At 36.4% G+C, this 15,620-nt stretch overlaps 1 protein-coding gene across 1 annotated transcript in view; it reads right to left on the minus strand.

Annotated features, from left to right (window-relative positions):
• The window catches only part of LOC121458931 (semaphorin-3D-like), a 185,034-nt gene that overhangs the window by 117,426 nt on the left and 51,988 nt on the right, over positions 1 to 15,620 (minus strand). The gene's annotated exons all lie outside the window — the stretch shown is intronic.

Raw genomic sequence — 15,620 nt, forward strand, 5'->3', positions numbered from 1 at the left:
GAATCTATCTGTTCATGAAGTAGAATTCTTCTTGTGACTGACAACAAGCCCAAAGGAAAAGATCCTCAAATGGGACTAGACATAAGACAGTATTTCCCCTTTGTTGGCTTACAAGGCTTTACAGATGTTTAGGTTGGTGAAATTGGGTAAGACCATGTTAGGGTAACATTGCAGACTGGAAGCTTGCCCTCTGCCATGACTGCGGGTGTAACTGCCCCACAGAGGACAAGACTGCACAGAAAATTACTTTGTAAAATATGAACATTTATGAGAAGAAGAAAATAGTTACTAACTCCATTCTCAACAGTAAACTGATTGGATGTTCTTTGTTAAGATAGATAGAAATAATAGAAATAATTGAAATAGAAACAATTCAAATGAAACCTGAAATTAAAAGTTACACTCAGTATTATATATTATATATAATATATATTATGTGTATGCATATATATACATATATCCCATATATATTAGATGTATTTGAAAATATGTTCTATATGACACAAATAATTTAACACTACTGACATCCATGAATCTTAACTCTTAATATCACTATTGAGAAAATGGGTATACAGGTAAAATAATTTCTCCACTGTCACATGATCAAGTAAGAAATGAGTCAGAACATCTGATCAGGACTTAATCTAATGGCTGCCTTCATGACTAAATCCTTGTTATTTTCTGTGTTGAGTCAGCTATCTTCTACTTATTAAAGGAGTCTTAGCTTCTTTTGCCTTATCATTAAGGTATCATTTGTTTTTTGAGTCAACATTCAATAAAAAAGGTATTGCTAAGTTGGAGCCCAGTAGGCATTCTTCATGTGGTGCCTGATTTTTTAAAATTATTAGAAAGACAACACTGCTCTTTCATTGTTAACAGTTTCATACATAACAGATGTGAACACTATGTTAAGTATTGTTATTAACTATTGTATATTCAGAATTAATATTTCAAGCTTATTTCTGTTAGATTTAGAATATTAAATTAAGGTTGTTTTTTGTTTTGTTTTTTTTTTTCCTTATGGGAGATTGGCTATTCAGGTTTCTAAAGTGTGTGACATACTTTCATTTGTTGGTTCAGCCTTGTTCACACTAGGAAAGTTTATGCCAGTAAGCTACAGCCCAGATCTGTTAAATACTTTCAAAATCAAGATTACTTTAAACCTCAGAAAGTAAAATTCATTCATTAAATTAATATCATGTCTTAAGGTATATGAATTTATGCATTGAGGATTAATTTCAATTTTATGCATTTTTAAATACTTTATGAATTTTGCTGAGCAAATTACATTTTTTCAATTACTCTCATTATCTTCAAAAGCAATACAACTGTCCGTTGTGTAGAATATGTCTTTAGTTTTTATGGAGTATTGCATACGAATAGTCACATTTATTTGTACATTTATTTAAAGACATTTTATTAAATGTGCACTTAGCACTAGTTAACTCACATTATCTTGACACTTTTTGAAGTTTTTACCCAAGTGAGTGCAGTGTAACAGATCAAAGATGTGGTAGCTTTTCTTAGTTGTCAACTTGACTACATCTGGGATTAACTAAAATCCACCTGTGAGGGCTTTTTCTTTCTGAATGAAATAATTAGCAGTGGGAAAACCCACTTCTAATCCATATCTTAAAAGGGAGAAGATAAACCTTTAATCAAGATCTTTTGTCATGTGAAGATCCAACACTAATCTAGACCACAATTTCTTCAGACAACCTATCTAAAGGACATGGAAGAGGGAAGCTCTCTCTCTCTCTCTCTCTCTCTCTCTCTCTCTCTCTGTCTCTCCATCCCCCTCTTTATCTTTCTCTCTCCCTCCCTCTCTAGCTCTCACTCTCTTGCTCTCCCTTCTTGTGCTCACCCTTCCTGGCACGTCCATTCCTTCATTGACATTAGAGTCTACATTTAGGATTTTGGCATAAATTGAAGCCAGCTGAGATCTCTATCCTCATGGGCTGAACAACTGCTGGATTCTTAGACCTTCTGTTATTAGCTATCCATTGTTGGATTAGTTGAACCACAGACTGCAGCTATTGCAATGAATCCCATATATGCATGTACACACACACACACACACACACACACACATATATATATATATATGTCTTATAATCATTGTTATTCTAAGAAATCTCAACTAACAAAAAAATAGTGGCCTCCTGATAAAAAAAAAGGAACAAAAAAATGGGATAATGGCATGGTTTAGTGGTTAAAACTGCTTTCAGCACAAGCCTGAGATCAATACCCAGCACCTACCTAAAAATCTGGATGCTGTTATGCTCATCTCTACTCTTAGCACTGCTATGGAAAGATGGGAGAAAAGGACATGAGTATCTTCTATAACCTTACGGACTATATCTGAATACAAGAGAAACAATGAGGGAGGAGCCTGTCTCAACAAGTGGAAGCCAAGAATTAACTCCTCAAAGTTGTCTTCTGCTCTCCACATGTACACCATGACCCTTGTAAATGATGTTGTCACATCGGTCACCCAAACTTTAGTAAACTTAAAATGATAAATAGAATATCACCCTTTATAAAAATTTGTTTTTCAGCTTATAATTATGCACATATTAATATAACATATTAATAAAAACCTTATTTAAATTGAAACACTCTCAAAATTAAAATTAAATAATTATTTTATTTATGTATTTTGTGTAAGTGTGCTTGTGTGTGTGTGTGCATGCTCACTTGTGAACAGGTGCATATCTGTGAGACAGCCAGAGGACAATCTTGCTTGTTATTCTTCAGACACTGTCCACATAATTTTTGTTTAGACAGGGTCTCTCACTGATCTGGAATTTACTGAGCAGGCTAAGTTGATGGGCCATCAAGTCCTAGGGTTTCTTCTCCTCAGACCTGGTATTACAAGTTCATTGCACCATTTCTTTTTTTTTTAATGTTTTATTATTGGGATTCTGAAATTTGAACCTGGGTCTGTATCTTACCAAATAATTTCTCCAAATTCATTTTTTTTAAATGGTGGCTTGCTTCCAGGTTGGCCTTCAGCTACTTTTCTTATACAACTCAGGTCTATTTGGCAAGGGGTGGCACATAGTGAGCTATGCCCATCTCCACCACCAAGCAATAAAGAAAATATTCCCACCAACACTCCCACAGGCACATCTAAGGGAGGTAATTCCACGGCCGATTTTCTCTTCTTGGGTAGCTCTAATTTGTATTAAATTGATAAAATTACCCCGCACAATGGACAAATGATTAAAACACAGCAAAAAATAGAAAACACTATCCTGAGTGAGGTAAGCCAGACCCAAAAAGAGGAACAGGGGATGTACTCACTCATATTTGGTTTCTAGCCATAAATAAAGGACATTGAGCTTATAATTCATGTTCCTAGAGAAGCTAAATAAGAAGGTGAATCCAAAGACAAACACATAGGCATCCTCAGGAATATTAACCTTCATCAGGCGATGAAAGGAGACAGAGACAGAGACCCACACGGGAGCACCGGACAGAAATCTCAAGGTCCAAATCAGGAGCAGAAGGAGACGGAGCACGAGCAAGGAACTCAGGACCACGAGGGGTGCACCCACACACTAAGACAATGGGGATGTTCTATTGGGATCTCACCAAGGCCAGCTGGCCTAGGTCTGAAAAAGCATGGGATAAATCCGGACTAGCTGAACATAGCGGACAATGAGGAATACTGAGAATTCAAGAACAATTGCAGTGGGTTTTTGATCCTACTGCACGTACTGGCTTTGTGGGAGCCTAGGCAGTTTAGATGCTCACCTTAGGAGACCTGGATAGAGGTGGGCAGTCCTTGGGCTTCCCACAGGTCAGGGAACCCTGATTGCTCTTCGAGCAGATGAGGGGGGGGGGGGGACTTGATCGGGGGAGGGGGAGGGAAATGGGAAGCGGTTGTGGGGACGAGGCAGAAATCCTTAATAAATAAATAAATTTAAAAAAAAAAATTGAGATATCAGAAATGTTATAGAAAACGACGTAAGGAAAGGAATAATCATTTATAAATAAATATGTCCTCATGGAGGAAAGAACAAATGATAGAAACAGTAAAGGAGAACTCAAGAAAACGTGATTCCTGACTTTGGGTTCTGGAAAAGCTAAACAGATGGCAAGACAGCTTGTGCTAGATGGCCAAGGCGGAAGGGAAGAAAATTGGAATACAATAAATTGGGACTTGAATGGAGGTATCAAAGAGAAACTTTAACTCTTGTCTCATTTGCTTTTGGAACCTAATATGTGCATTAATTTACTCTTTTTTTCTGTTGACTTGGTAATGTATGTTGCTTCCATCATTTCTATCAGGGTCTGTAACCTTTCATTCCCACAGCTGTCTCCCTTTTCTTCCTGTCTACCTATGAGGGGATTGCTGGAGTCTGGTTCCACCCTACCAGCAGACTCACAATGCAAGGACGGTACCTACACCCTCTGCAAACAGTGAGAAGTGAATAGACAAATAAACTGAGTAAATTAAAATCCTAGTTGGGTTCCGGAGATCCTGGGCATATGGAGGACTGCTTTTTTTTTTTTTTTTGACATGTAACGGTGTGTGTAACAGAGATGTGTGTTTACATGCAGAGCAAGAAAGAGGACACACCATATGTGCATTTTATTAGCAATAATGACCTCAGTTTGGGACATTTTCTGGAAATTAATGACTAGCTGAGGTTAATGACCCTTGGCAATGTACTGAGATAGCTACTCCTCCAACTGGCCATTAATCGCTACGACATGCCCTGGGCCTCCAGCATCGACCGTTAAAAAGATTGATGATTTGGTTTCACTGAACAGTGGCCATACTGTTTCTCATAAACCCACTCATTCATAAGATCAAATAACTTAAAAATCAAAGCATTGCTTGCTTTGCTATGATGACATCCTGGTAAGTGCCTACACGTGCTGAAACATATACCAAAGGGGAGAAATAAAATACAGAAAAAAGTGTTGGAAATGCTAGAGCTTTTTAAAAATGAATAATTTTCTACTCCTTAATGCATTCTCTACACTCTATTATTTCTGGTCGTTCTTTCCTTCCCAAAAAACCTTTAAAATCAGTGTTTTATATATTTTAATAGATTATGAATAGATGCTTTGTCAATAACCATTCTACTAATGGATTGATATTTTCTCTCTGTGTGTGTGTGTGCATTTGTATGTGAGTGTCCACATATACACACATAGATGTGCATAAGTCATACATCTGGGGGGAATTATGAATAAATAGAAGTAGGTGTGAGTTACCCAAAGTGGGTGGATTTAGTGAATTGCATAGGTTATACTACATGCTACTGTCTGTAACAAGCTCAACCTGGAGCCAATTAGCTACATATAATCTATTCCAGATGTTCATGGAGACAAACAGCACCCTTGGGGATCTTCAGATGTGGAGTCAATGGGGAGTGTTCTGATTATGAGATTTTTACACACTGTTCCACTAAATCAGAGATCCAAAGGCACAATCCAACCCTCAACAAGGTCTGTGCCATTTCCCTAAGGAAAATAAAATGTCCAAAGCTTATTATATGGATGGTAACTCATCAAAAATTTATTTGAGTAGCAAGAGATATAAAATTTTATGTGAATTTCATTGTTGTGACTTATTTATTTATAACAACTTGTTACTAAACTCATTAAGGCAAGATGATGAATTGTTACAACTGAAAATTGTTCCATATTAGAAGTAATAAATTAAGTATATAGTAATTCTTCAAATATGAAGACTTAAATGCTAGAACATTTAAATTTAGAATTAACTTTCAAACATGTGTATATATGGTGTGTTTTCATGTGTGCATCTAAGGATGAAGAAAGAAAAAAAGATTATTTATTTCCATATTTAATTTTGGTCAAAAAAGTCCCCTTTATATATTTTGGCTCAAGTCATGAGACAAGAAACTATAATCGCCAGAAATTAAAAGTAATAACTGAGCATTTTTAGTACACAAATTACCATACTAATTTAGAATACTGTAGACTATATATTAACTGACATCTTGACTATTTAATGGTAATGAGTTGGATTCACATGGTAACAACTTTTTAAAAATAAAAGTATCATCTCATCATTCTCCACGTCCTTTATCTCCCTTCAGTCCCTATCAAATAGTGTCTCCTTGCTTCCTCTCAAATTCAGACCCTCTTTTTCTCTTTCTTTCCAAGTGCTTCCCGTTCTAATCACCTTCCCTATGCATGCAATTTTAAGTTATTTGTTACAAAGTAAATGAAAATCCAATACAACAAAATTCCTAAAACCAAGAAAATGAAATAGAAGTATACCCCTAAAGAAAAAATGGACAAACATACAAAAAAATCACCAAACTGTGATTAAATGAAAGCACCAGAGCACACGCACAAACAAAAGAAAGCTCCCAAGCCCATGGAGTTCATTATATGTTATACACTACTTGTGAACACGAGCCTGTCCTGGATTGGTTTATATGCCAAGTATCACTCTATTGGTTGAAACTGATTTTCCATCTCCCACCAGGTGTAAGCGACACCTCAGTTGTTAACTTTTAACCTTGCCTCTAGGTTTTCTGTCATCCATCCATCCATCCATCCATCCATCCTTTCATCCTTCCATCCATATGTTCCTTTAGGTTTTAATATAACAAAATAAAATGGAATAAGATAAAACAAAAACTTTCATTTGGACTTGGACAAGACTTCTCTAGGCCTCTTTTATTATTAATATTGCTGTACGTACATACATGCATTTACATGTATGCATAAATACTAAGTTCAAGCTACTGAGTTCATTTAGTGTTAATTGTATGTATATGATTTCAGGACTGACCACTTAAGTCTTGGGTTACAAGTTATAGAGTTCATTTCTGAAAGAGACAAATTTTCCATTTCTCAGCTTTTATCAGTTGTCTGTAGCTCTTTGTCTAGGGTAGTGTCCTGTGAAATTTTCTCCTTACAACGATACAGGTCTACGGGTATTGCCATTTTCAGGAGCTGTTTAGGCAGCTATCTGGTTGAGTGATATTGTACATAGCTTCCCTGTCATTTTTAGAAGACACAATCTTTTATCAGATGTTCTGGTTCTCTGGCTTTTACAATCCTTCCATCCCTTTTCTGTGTTGTTCCCTGATCCATAGCAGTAGTAGTTGTGCTTTAGTTGGATCCTTGGGATTGAGCATCCTGTGATTAGTTGATTTGTGCCTCCTCCCCCACTTATGGTTTTAGGTAATGACCTCTGTCCAATGCAAAAAGAAGCTTCTTTGATAAGGAGTGGGAGCTATAACTGTCTGTGGGCATAAAGGTCAGTATTTAGAATGAAGTTAGAAATTATATTGGTCTGGTGAAGTTTAACAGTAGTAGATTTTCTAAGATTCCCTTGAACATCTGGGAGGCTAAGGACAATAGTAATAGTGTATCTGTTTTAGAAGTCTCTTGGTCTCCCACACAAACTTAAAAGAAGGTTTCTTATGCTTGGTATCAGTGTTTTCTTAGATATTCAATGGCTTGTGACATTGTAATTTTAAGTAAATATAAATATAAGTAAAAATAAATATAAATAATTTTAAGTAAATATAAAATAATAAAATATATTCTTGAGGCATCTGGAAAATCATATGAATTTTTCATTTACATTTTATCAAATGTTACTCTCTTTATAAACATCTTTGTTATAGTATTCAATGATCTTTGCCTATGATCTTAACTAATATGCACCTCACTTCACTATCATTCCTAGAGCTGAGCTAAACCCTTTGTTACTAAAGATACATCATAGTAGTTGTGCTATTATTGTGAAATTACTTAAACATGGTATTTTATTTAAAGGACATTGGGAGTATATTTTTCTATAAAAGCATGCTTAACAAAACAGCAATTCAGATTTAGTGGATTTACATTCCTGAAGTCATATCCTCATAGCCAGAAATATCTTTGGGAAATAAACACTTTTAGCAATTGAAGTGTTCCATTTCCAAAGGAAAAATAACTCAAATAATTAACTTGATAAACATAACACTATCTGTGGATGAAAATAGACAGTGTGTTCTCTGGGTTATCAAATGATAATGATGTGACATCATGTGCTTGGTAATTGGTAAGCCAAAGTATGTATGTATATACATTTGATTAAATATTATCCTAGCAGCAAACATCCTTATGATAATATCCAATGCCCTTGAGTGTATAAATATATGTTTCAAACATATGTTAGACATGAAAAAAACATGCAGAATTATCTTTTAAATGCAACATAAGCACTACTTTAAAGGACCTTAAAGTCACGTGGACTTCTGAATCCAAGTCTTCCAATCAGATTTGAATTTCAGGTGTCACAATACAGAACTATTAATAACCATGTTGACTTGACAATCAATGATTATGAAAAGAGATAGACTTTCTTAGCACTCAACAGCAATTGTGATTTAATGCTCATTGTTCATAGTTATAGCAAAGATGTTCGTTCACTGGTTCCACCTGAGATTTCAAAGCTTCAAATGCCATTTTTTCCAATACCATTCTATTTCTAATCAAATCTTAGATAAATATCCAATGCAATTTTGAAACATTCCTTATTGGAGCAGGGTCTCTGGGATTCAAGTATCCATAACAGAAATCTACCTTGTGCTCCAGATAATCTACTAGAATTCAAAGTTTTCAAACTTCTGACCTAATCAATGTCTCTTCTTAGGCTTGGCTCTGATGGTGAAGTCTAAGTTCAATTTCAAAAACAAAATTTCACATTGTGAATGATCCTAATACCACAAGTCTTGTCTTTTAACCTAATATCTTGGTATTACTAAATTCATCTAACCTAAACATTTTGACTATCACCAGTTGTAGTCTGTATAACTCACCTGGGCCATGGCAGCAGCAGATCTGCTTGTCTCCTGTTTACCTATGGTCTAATGGTAACCTAGCCTCAGGTGTCTCACCACCCCTGAAATTGTAGATTAACGGAATACTTAACACATTTGTTATAAGAACAATTTATGCATGACATAAAGCACTGCACAACAGTGAAAATAAGCCATACTCTAGTGTTAGTCATTTAGAATGGTCATATTCAATTCATCTTAATTTTCAATGAAAATTTATTTGTGAACAAGAACAACATATGCTTAAAACAATTCATTGATGTGGGATTTCCCTGTGTTTGCTGTTAATGTGCTTTGTTGCCATTGGTTAATAAAGAAGCTATTTTGGGCCTCTAGCAGGGCAGAATAGAGCAAGGCAAAAATTTCAAGAGAAGAGGTAAGAAGACAGAGTCAGAGAGATGAGATGCTGTGTGGCTGCTGAAGGAGACATATGCCAGAACTTTACCTGGTAAACCGGTAAACCACAGCTTTGCAGTAATACACAGAATAATAGAAATGGTGAAGGTTAAGATGTAAGAGCTAGTTATAAAATTAAGCTATTGGCCAAACAATATATAATTAATATAGTTTCTGTGTGATTATCATAGGTCTGAATGGCTGGGAAATGAACATGCAGTCTCTGCCTACAGAATGGTACCCGAAAGTTTGGGCTGATGCCTGCACCCACTTCAGGTCCAAGTGCTTGTGTGCCCGTTTAGAATTCGGAGGAAAGTTGCCGAGACCATCCTCATGGTTCAGTGATCATTGCCTAGGTAGGCAGCAGGACTTGGTCTTCTAGGAGGGCACAGGCAGGAGAGCATGGCAGATTCCTGCCACCATACACAGAGATATTTCCAGGTCATGCAGTGTGGCACATGGCAGATTTAGCTTTCACTCAGACAAAAATGTTTTATGTGCTTCATGGAGCTTCCCAGAGTTGAGGTGGTAAGGATGGCTCCCACCCAACAGTCCCAGAGCTGGCAGTGAATTCCCTCCACCATACTGAAAGCCTGGGAGAGACAGAGCCAGCATTCAGGACTGCTGTGACCAAAGCTGCTTACCATTTAAAAGTGCTCTTGTTTTGAAAATTATTACAGATATACAATAAAGACAGATTAAGATTTTTAAAAAAGACCTCTAAATGGGTCACAATATTTGTTGATTAAGTATGTAGTCTTGGGAGAGAGAAAAAATAGTTATAAAAAAGGAATAAAGAAAAAAAGCCACATAAAGATGGGATATACACAGGGAGTCTGCAGTATTGTGTTTTCTTTTAATTTTATGACTTTGAAGGACGTAAGTACATAGAGAGATATTTCATTGTACAGTCTGCTAAGCTAAACCAATATATATGTTTTAAAGATATCTTGACTTCAAAATTTGGGTCTAAAGATGTGTTGCTTTGGAAAAGTGGTTTTGTTATCCATGGACTCTGTAACACACAGGTATAACGTAGCCCAAGGTACACAAAAACACAGCTGTAGCATCATCTGTACAATTCATTCTGGCCTTTGCATAGCATCCTGTCTGCCAGTCCATCCCTTATCCTTAACTTCTAAAACTGACCCATGTTTGTCTCATGAACTCTTCTTAAAGGCCTTTGCTTTCAGGCCTCTTGAAGCAAATCACTAACTATAATGTTACTTAAGAACATTTTTCACTTTATATTTAACTGGTTGTGAACTCTTTAAACATATGTGCATAATTAATTTATACATTTATTTAAAATATCTATGACAATAAAAATAATCATGTTAAAACAACTATATTTAATCCAAGAACTTTTAAAGGCATTGTTTTGGAGATCAAATCTGAGACCATCACTCATGCTAGAAAATGACCTCTGACCTAGACAACTAGTTCTCAAAATCAGATTTTCTAAAATGCTGTATTTACATTGTGTTTGGCTTTCTTGATTTTTGGTGTGTTTTCTGACAAGGTATACTTGGAAATTCACACTAGTTTATATAAGTTAGGAAAACTTCATTGACATTTTAGAAGTATAAATTTAAGAAAAAGAACTGTGTTGGGAGCAGTGAGACCCCAGATCCTGAATTTCTTGTATTCACCTGATCTGAGTGCCTACAGCTGCTCTGAGCACGAGACCTTCAGGAGTTCCTGATGGCAAGAGAGTGGTTTCTGGTGGGTTTGGCTGCAGTGTGGCTATCTCTATATAATCTGCCCCAGAACACAATAAAGGGGGCATTCTTGGGGAATTCAAGGATGACACGTGTCGCTGTCGCTCTGTCTGTGCGTGTTTGTGTATTTTAAACTCCAGCCCCCTTGTCTGAAGCTCAAAACAGAGTGCAGACACAGGAGCGTGGCAGAACTGCACTATACAGCGGGGCAAAACCAATGTTTTCATAATATATATACATACAATGCTCTAGAGTCCACAATGAGAGAAGACATGATACTTGTCTTTCTTAATCTTAGTTACTTATTTACTTAATATAATGATAGTTGCAATTGTATTATTTAACAATATAATTTTATTTCTTATGACTGATTTAAATTCCATTGTGTATATGAGCCACAATTTTTTATTCTAGGAAATTACTGATGGATGTCTAGGCTGAAACAGTGCTGCAATAAACATCAAAAACAGTGTAGTGTGTTGACTTAGATACCTCAACATGTATACCAAAGCGTTAGTAGTTCTGTTCTTAGTTTTGAGATTGGAGACTCTCAGTAGAGGTTGGATCAGTTTACATTCCCACAAGCACTATAGGAGTTTCCATACCCTGCATTCTCACAAAACATTATTGATATTTATTTTCCTAATGACAGCCATTCTCACTGGGGTGAGACAGAACCTCTTTGTAGTTTTAGTTTGCATTTCTCAGATGGCTAGGGATGTTAAACATTAGCAATATTTTGATGCCATTTACAACCATTTCAGATCTAAAAACTTTCCAAGTATTATTTATAACAGTTTTCAAAGTGACTGGGTAGCCTAACAAAAGTTTAATGTTTTTATCCAACAGATTCCAAATCATCCTTAGATCATCATAGTAATTCTCTTTAAATACTCTAATATGGAATATCAAAACCACAAACTTAATTCCTTTTGTTCCTGTGTAAGTATTGAATGTTTCTGTAGCATGAATCTTCCAAATACAGTAATCAGTTGATGGGAATGATTAATTGATAAAACAAAGTTTTCAGGGTATGAAATCATTCTAAATCACATTATTAGTAAATCATTAAATACTATCATGTAGTTCATAAAGTTTTAAATTATATTTATATATACCTGTATATTGAAAAATCATATTTTGTATTTCAATATGTCTGTAACACTATATTGTGGGAAACCCTGAGCTGATGGTGAATAACATACTTGCAAGCTCAGCCTTGTTGGGGCTGGGGCAGGACAGTGAGATCCAGGACATCCTGGGCTCCATAGTTAGACTCTGTCTCAACAAACTATCAGAATTCATAAATTAAGCTAAATTTACCCCCTTTCCTTCCACTCTCTTAACACACCCAAGGAATCATTTCTTGTACGTACATATCTCTATGTTATTGTAACTGAATAGACCACTGTGCAAACAATATGCACAGAATGTGTTGGTGTCTTGTGACAATGTAACTAATGGTGTGCCATACTTTATCTCTTTTATCCTATTTCAGCTTCCTACCTCTGCAGAAGCCTACTGCTGCTTCCTAAACACCCCTTTTCTTGCCCGTGGCTGTTGAAACTATGTGCTTCAGGACTATTTGAGCTGTCTACATTTTACATAGCATCCTATCTATTCCTAGTTCCCTGGCATCATTTCACTGTGGTCTTCTTTAGTTACTGTTTAACAAATGGATGCAAAAATTCACCATAGACGTTCGGGCTTCCAACAAGATCCTGAGTTAGGATCTTGGGCTCTAATGGATGAACATACAGTTCTAAGAAGCATTTCTCCATTGTGTATGTATATATGGATATATTGTGTGTGTGCGTGTATATATATATATATATATATATATATATATATATACATATGTATATATATATATATTTCTACCTGAGAGTTTATAAGTTTATAATCACTTTTTACTATATAAACTTTTAAATTAGTTATAAGTTCAAAGGAGTAATGAGGTCTGGGATTTTAAATATTCAACTCAGTTTGCCAGTTAGTCTTTCAACTAATAAGTTAATTTAAACTATTTTCAACAATTAAACTATTTTTTTGCTATGTGTTATTATAACTAAAGTAAAGTTCTTGAGTAAAGTAAATTTCTTGAGTCATCTATGGGTGTCTCATGTTGCTGGCTAAGAACCAAGGTCTTGGTCATCTAACCTCTGGGTATAAAGCCTGTTTTGAGACTTACAGGCTTTACCCTGTCTTAGACTATACTTAATTTCTCTAAATCCAACCTTTGGATTTAGAAAAGTGGATTATCAGCTCACATTAAATGTGATGTTGATAAGAATAAAGTCGGAGGCCTCCTCCCTTGTTTGGCACATACATACAACGTTAGCTAAAGTACTGCTATTTCTCACACATACTTTAAGAGTGACTGTTTTTCTAAAGGTAGTGAGTGGCTGTGGAATGTAAAAGAAAAGCTGGAAACCCCCATGACGTCCTGTCACATTCACATATGTGTTTGTATCGTTTGGCGTTAATCCCCTGCAATCATCCTGCACCATCAAACTGCTTCCAATGCATAATGAGATGCGAGCCCTATTGCATCAATAGGGAGACACCCAATTTCTCTCAAGTTCTTTGTAGGGCCTAAATGGACTGCCAAAATTAAATTCGAGCAAAAAGAACACTGAAGTAATAAGAGCGGCGGGGCTGCGTCCCCAGCACCCTGGCTGCCTGCTCAGCTAGCTTATGCCCCGAAATAACAACACACAAACTGTATTCATTTAAACACTGCCTGGCCCATTCTCTTCTAGGCTAATTCTCACATATTAATTTAGCCCATTTATAATCATCTGTGTGTAGCACCCCAAGGTGCGCTTACCAGGGAGATTCTAGCCTAGTGCATCCTGGGTCGGAGCTTCATCCCGGGAGCGGGGCATGGCGTCTCTCTCTGAGGTGTCTGCTCCCCAGAGAGCTGTGGAGTCTCTGAGCTCACTTCCTCTTCCTCCCAGCGTTCTGTTCTGTTTACTCCTCCCACCTATCCTCTAACCAATAAAATGGGCCAGGGCAGTTCCTTTATTAGCCAATGACCTTCCTCCATCAGAACACGCTTACCAGCTTTATTGTGTGTAAATGTTAGAACATCAGAAAAAGGTAAAGGCAAAGTCAAAAGGAAATATCATTTAAAAATGTTTGAGGTCACTATATATCTTTGGAGGCAATGTTTTTGGAGAGGTATAGCACTCATAATATTTAGAAGCTGTTGTGGCAGGAAGCCAGCCTGGAGGTGAGTGTAATGGCTGAAGAGGGTGATACTAAATTATAACCCAACTTTAATTATAACTGTTGCATACTATTTTAGGAGTGTTGAAAACATTGAATTTCCCAAACTAGTTTTCAGAATGTTTCAAAATGATATTTATGGCATTTTCTGCCTTTCACAAAATCTATCTTCGTTACTTCTGAAAAAATTATAACCTCCATTACAGATATATTCTTTGTTCTTAAAAATTAACATTGTGTGTGTGTGCATGTATGTGTGTGTGCGTGTGTGAATCTTCTGATCCACACTTCCATGTATGGAAGTCAGAGGACAGCCTGTAGGAGTTCTCTTCTACCATTTGGGTCTATAATGCAGGGCACCAAATTAGGTGGCAAGTGTGTTATCCTCTGAGCCACCACATCAGCCCTCATCATTTCCTTCAGACCAGATGCATGCTAGACATCTATGATGGCTGAATTCCAAAACCCAGTGAAGAGCTAGACTTGTATTCACAAAGGAACCAAGTTCCTTCTGTTTCCTTCATCGCATCACTTCTGTGATCAATGGTGGAGATGAAGCTGAAATCCCACACAGCACAGAGACCTGAATACCTTACTAAAAAGAATGATCTATGAAGGATCAAGGTTCAGAACCCTCTGAAACTGGAGTGATCTCTCTCTCTCTCTTTCTCTCTCTCTCTCTCTCTCTCTCTCTCTCTCTCTCTCTGTGTGTGTGTGTGTGTGTGTGTGTGAGAGAGAGAGAGAGAGAGAGAGAGAGAGAGGTGTGTGTGTGTGTGTGTGTGTGTGTGTGTGTGTGTGTGTGTGTGTTTTGCTCAGGGACATTCTGAATATCCTCTTTTGTTTTTAGAACAGTTTTGTTTTTCCTAGAATCAATTGAGAATGTCTCAAGAGCCTTCTGTATGCAGGGAAAGGTCATGAAAAATGGAAACGATTTGGCCATTAGATCAGTATGTTTTGAATAAGAATTAAGTTCCAGTTTTACTTGCTTCCTGAGTAAGATTTCTTGAAATTTAGTAATGAGAGTTTTATTATAAAATCTCTATCCATTCACTGTATCCAAGCAAGCACATGACAGTATTTAACCTGTATTGTACATTGGCAAAACTCTGTTTTCCTTAGTTTTATGACCCACCAAGACATCTTGCTGGCACTTGCCCTGTATTTTCAGAAAGTATGCACCTAACTATATGAGAAGTTTTGTTAAGAGTCTCTCTTTCTTATTAGCATGATTTCAGTGAATAGAAGTTCATACTAGACAATTGTATTTTACTACAACTGTTTACAATGGTCTTTCTAGTCTTTTTTTAATCTTCCTTTCATTTGTTATTTGTTTGAAGAAAAGGAAACCTAACGTTGTATATAAGCATAGAGCGTGCCTATGTTTGGTAACTACTCATCAACATATAAGCTGTGTCTGCAATGCCCACTCCAGTTACAGTCA

The sequence above is a fragment of the Microtus oregoni genome, unplaced genomic scaffold (genome assembly GCF_018167655.1).
Source record: "Microtus oregoni isolate MIOR12 unplaced genomic scaffold, Mior012 000018F_ref0000195, whole genome shotgun sequence".
In the NCBI taxonomy this organism is placed as follows: domain Eukaryota; kingdom Metazoa; phylum Chordata; class Mammalia; order Rodentia; family Cricetidae; genus Microtus; species Microtus oregoni.